Raw genomic sequence first — 6000 nt, 5'->3', positions numbered from 1 at the left:
GGTTAGCAGATGTTAATGCGAGGGTAGCGAAATGCTTGTGCTTCTAGTTCCGACCGCGCAGTAATATCTAACAAGTAATCTAACAATTTCACAACTACCTTATACACACACAAGTGTAAATGAATGATTAAGAATATGTACATATAAATATATGGATTAGCGATGGACGAACGGCATAGAAAAGATGCAGTAGATGGTATAGAGTACAGTATATACATGATATAAAGTGGCATTGTTTAAGTGACTAGTGATACATTTATTACATCCAAATGTTAATTCTAAAAGTGGCTAGAGATTGAGTCTGTATGTTGGCAGAAGCCACTCAATGTTAGTGATGGCTCTTTAACAGTCTGATGGCTTTGAGATAGAAGCTGTTTTTAAGTCTCTCGGTCCTAGCTTTGATGCACCTGTACTGACCTCGCCTTCTGGATGATAGCAGGGTGAACAGGCAGTGGCTCGGGTGGTTGTTGTCGTTGATTATCTTTTTGGCCTTCCTGTGACATCGGGTGGTGTAGGTGTCCTGGAGGGCAGGTAGTTTGCCCCCGGTGATGCGTAGTGCAGACCTCACTACCCTCTGGAGAGCCTTACGGTTGTGGGTGGTGCAGTTGCCATACCAGGCGGTGATACAGCCCGACAGGATTCTCTCGATTGTGCATCTGTAAAAGGTTGTGAGTGTTTTTGGTGACAAAACACATTTCTTCAGCCTCCTGAGGTTGAAGAGGCGCTGTTGCGCCTTCTTCACCACGCTGTCTGTGTGGGTGGACCATTTCAGTTTGTCCATGATGTGTACGCCGAGGAACTTAAAACTTTCCACCTTCTCCGCTACTGTCCCTGCTGTTTCCTGAAGTCCACGATCATCTCCTTTGTTTTGTTAACGTTGAGTGGGAGGTTATTTTCCTGACACCACACTCCGAGGGCCCTCACCTCCTCCCTGTAGGCCGTCTCGTTGTTGTTGGAGATCAAGCCTACCACTGTAGGGTCGTCTGCAAACTTGATGATTGAGTTGGAGGCGTGCATGGCCACGCAGTCATGGGTGAACAGGGAGTACAGGAGAGGGCTGAGAACACACCCTTGTGGGGCCCCAGTGTTGAGGATCAGCAGGGTGGAGATGTTGTTTCCTACCCTCACCACCTGGGGGCGGCCCATCAGAAAGTCCAGGACGCAGTTGCACATGGTTTGGGTTAAGACCCAGGGTCTCGAGCTTAATGACGAGTTTGGAGGGTACTATGGTGTTAAATCCTGAGCTGTAGTCGATGAACAGCATTCTTACATAGGTATTCCTCTTGTCCAGATGGGTTAGGGCAGTGTGCAGTGTGGTTGTGATTGCGTCCTCTGTGGACCTATTGGGGTGGTAAGCAAATTGGAGTGGGTCTAGGGTGTCAGGTAGGGTCGAGGTGATATGATCCTTGACTAGTCTCTCAAAGCACTTCATGATGACGGAAGTGAGTGCTACGGGGTGATAGTCGTTTAGCTCAGTTACCTTAGCTTTCTTGGGAACAGGAACAATGGTGGCCCTCTTGAAGCATGTGGGAACAGCAGACTGGGATAGGGATTGATTGAATGTATCTGGCTAAGGTGTAAGTAAACTAAATGTATTTGGCTAAGGTGTATGTAAACTTCCGACGTCAACAGTAAATGAGAGAGCAGCATTGTGATTCACATCAATGACTATGCAGATATATCCTATCGCCGTAGACTACACCACTGCTGTTGTCTTTATCTCCGAGCGTTTATTCAAATTGGATAATCTTTATATGCCAACAGCAGTCGCACCATTGAAAGACAGCTTGGAATGTCGCCCACAAAAACCTAATCCTGCTCTTTTCCCACGATCCATCAAACACATTTGGTGTGTCATCATAGTGGTCTCTGACGTGTGGTCAGACACGCTCAGCTGGAACAAATTTAAACTTGCGCCTTTTTTCAATTTTGATTTGAATGTCATTGAGAAAACAGAGAAGTGTCTATTTTTTTCTCGCTAACATCCTCTGAATTTAAAAGTCATCCTTGAAGTAATCATCTAGTTTTTCAAAAGTATCTGTAATCTGATTACAATTTTTTTATTGGTAACGTAACAGATTACCGTTACCGGATTTTATTCTACTCCGTTACCATACCTCTTCAGGCCATTTCAATGCTACGGCTATACAAAAATAGGAGTCAACCTCTGACTCTCTGAACAAAGATACCAAGGCAATCTGACTACTAATGTCAAAAGTGTTGGAAGACACAGCTGGTGAGGACGGCTCACTAACAGGCACAGCCGGTTACGGAGGCTAGCCTCACTGTCTCTGCCTTCAGTTCCATCTGGCGCATGTTGAACTCCATCTGCTGCTGTTCTCTTTCTGCCTCAATTTTACACATTTCCAACTGGAGATTTTCTCGCCTAATTTGGGCTCTCTCTTCCGCCTCCAGGTGGAGCTGTGTCGAACGGCCATCCCTCATGGCATCACCGTTTGACAGTGGGGAGAGTGGCTCAAAACGGGGCAATGTGGCTGGAGCTTTAGCCTCGCCCTCAGACACCAACGGGCTTATAGGAGCAGCAACATCCCCTACATGGGTAGTAGGCTCAGGCGGCGGTAACACAAGCACTTGCTCTTCCAACAAAACATTTAACACCAGTTGTTTAACCTCTGCTTTAACTAAACTCTGCAACTAAATCAACTCTACAACATTTGTCAAAAACCTCCCATGTAGGGTTATCCAAAAAGGATTTCAAATCAAATGTAGCCATTTTGAACTACCACTAATACACAAGAGCCAACAAATAGAAAACACTAATGCTACATCAGCTATTCCCAGCGGTGACGCTCAACACTGAACTAGACCACTACAATAATTTGCATGAGCGGCATGGGTGTCAGTAAAGACTTGATCCCGGATGAGCCCCCACTTATGTTACGAACCCCTTTAGCCCTGCAGTCTAGGGGGGATGGAAACGAGACCCGTAACATATCTCATGCAATGTAACGGCGTTGGTAGTCGTGATTAGGAATGAGGCGCAGGAAGCAACGAGCACAGGGAGTGTTGTTCTTTTAATAACACTTTGAGAAAGAAAATCAAAGTTCCCAAACACAGGGGAATAAATAAAGTATGACAATGCCAAGCCGAACATGAACAAGACAGTCTGACACAACAATTAATCCCGCACGAAAAGGAGCGGGCCAGCTAACCTAAATAGCCCTTCTAATGGCTAATTTACCACAGGTGTGAAAAATAAAAAAAAGGGAAAAGCAAAGGGAATCGGTGGCAGCTAATAGGCCGGTGACGACGACCGCCGAGCGCCACCCGAGCAGGAGGGGGCGCCACCGTCGGTGGGAATCGTGACATGCAAATCATAATAGTGAAAAGGAACAGTGAGAACTAAAAGAAATCCACAGACAACCTAAACCTACCGTCAAACACTTTAGGTTTATTGGAAAACACACGGTAATGGGGTGTGGGAAAGGGGCTGAGCTGGACCCAAGGAAAGAACTAATACATATCAAAAATAAATAAGCTAGTCTTGCCTGCTTCAAGAACAGCTCGCTAACTAACCAATAAAATACAGTGGGTGGTCCGCCCAGTTCTAACTAGGGTACTTAGACAAAGTTTTCCTAAGGGTTATGTATGCCCAAGGGCGACTTGGCTTGGTATCCTCTTTTCCCACCAACAAACGAACAGCCATACACCACAGCAATACATGCTCACATAACGGACAATGTGAGTTGTAGGCGCAAAAACAAAAGAGAGATCCAGAAACAACTGATTGGGTTTCTTTTAAACCAAGGGAAAGGGGATGTGACTGGGTAAGAGAAAAGGAGCAGGTGTGTCTTCAGATTGGCGACTGATTGGCGACTGATGACTGCCACCTGTGACTACAGCAGAAGGAAAGAAAACAAATACACACAGGATACCTGTATCCGTAACACTCCCCAACCAGATAAAGCCAGCAGCCCTTCTATGTTAATCAAGCATCAGAGTTGAATAATATGATCAATAGGAATATAAACTTGAGATCATATGAGAAGAGTGAAATGAGAGAGCATGACATTGATTTCTGATGTGGGAGATGTAGGACTACTGTACCTGCTCCAACATCTGTTCCTTTACCACTGGGTCATTGAGGTCAGCTCCTGAGTTAGATTTCAGAGACATCCTTACAATGGTCTGCTTCATTCTCTTTTCTAGAAGGACATAGGAATGGTAAGATGAGATAGCCACTCAAATTAGATTCAGCTTATTTACAAGAAATATACATTTTCTTCCACTGTCCTTTAAAGGCTGTGAACTACTTTGGAACTGTATAGTATCAAGCCTCTATGTTCTATGTTTACCAGTATGGAAATATTATCTCATAATAGAAACCACATGAACACACATTTGCATGTGTCAGGACAGGTTTGAATCTGGCATAGTGTCCTCTAATGCAACCTCTGTCTATCTTTCCCTACTGTCATCCTCGCTTTCTAATCTGTTTATAGAAAATATAAATGTAAAATAAAAAAAGATTATAGCCTTACTTCCAGTGTAAAGGAACAGTCTCTTCAGAGAGCAGTCTCTATTGTTCAGGGAGGCCTGTTCAGTCTGTCCATGGCCCTTACAGGTCAGAGAGCAGCAGTTACTACCACCCAGTTGAGGATGATTGTTAGGGCTCAATATTACAATATTAGATGGATTTACACTAAAGCGTTAAGGAAATAGTATATAAGCATAAACACTCACATGGATCGACTGCTCAGGTGTCACTGAAGGACTGAAGGACTGCTGGCTAAAGAAGAGGTCAGGTGCTGCACCTGGAAAAAAATGGATTTGACTTTATATTTTGGAGAGCAGAGTTTATATAAATACAGCCCATCAGTGCAATTGTGTGTCAACATTACAGATGTCACAAACATCTCGCCCCCTGATAATCAAAAGACAGTATTAGGTCAAAAGTTGTTTACTGAGATGTCAGGTTCATTGTCATTGACAGTTAAGATGGACTCCTTCAGTCCTGCTTGAATTATTGATAAAGTCAATTCAGTCTAGACATCACTGAACACCTCTCAAATCATAGGGTTGGATTATGACCATTTTAATTGCTTTTGATTCATCACTCAATGTACTTTCTATGAAGAATGAAATTTCACACTGTTCAAACTCTAAATGGATGTTTAATCAGAACAGAGATGAAAGGAAATACAAAATAACAATAATTACATTCTAACTAAATAGCGTTCTAAAACAGTACATATCACACAGGAGTTAAATGCTACATTTTCAGTTAATACCCTTTACTTTACCTTTCTTTACTCTATTTTAAAACATTAAAAGTATTACAGTAAATTATAGGTCAAATAACAATGCTTATGAGTCAGTCTATGTACATACAGTATCATGAAGTAATATCATGTAACAGAGATGATAATATTAAGAAAGGTAGTAGTAATAGTAATATTATAATAATAAGAAAAGTAGTTATAATATTAATAATAGTAATAATAGTAATATTAATAATAGTAGTTATAGTGGTGTAATAATATAATGAATTGAATTGCAGGTTCCTTCCAGACCATGAGTGTGGTAGTCTCTCTGGTAGATCAGTTGTGGTGTCTGTCTGCAGACTGTCCAGGCTGCCATGGAGAGCCCTCTAGTGGAGGTCTCTTGAAACATCATATACTGGATGAGAGGACATTTATGAGAGGACATCAATGTATCCTATATGACCAGGCCTTGCCATTATGTTTTAGATTATTCAAAAGACTGGGTCTAGACTCTGTAAAAGGGAGGGAGTTAAAGGGAGGAAAGAGCAATGCAGTAGGTTGAGCCTTATTCAATGGGGAAGTACAATCAGAGCATTGTATAAAGTAATACATTGAATAGAGCTGACATGAGAGTCAAGACAGTACATCTCTATTCTGCAGTAAACCATGACAGTTCTATGTAATATTTGTCTATCTGCAATGTTCTGAATGTCCCACCCCACTGAACAAGCCCTAAAATAGGAGCTCCAAAGTTGAGCAATGTACCTTGACATAT

The sequence above is a fragment of the Salmo salar genome, chromosome 17 (genome assembly GCF_965601325.2).
Source record: "Salmo salar chromosome 17, fSalSal1, whole genome shotgun sequence".
In the NCBI taxonomy this organism is placed as follows: domain Eukaryota; kingdom Metazoa; phylum Chordata; class Actinopteri; order Salmoniformes; family Salmonidae; genus Salmo; species Salmo salar.
Note: the sequence above shows the minus strand (reverse complement) of the source record.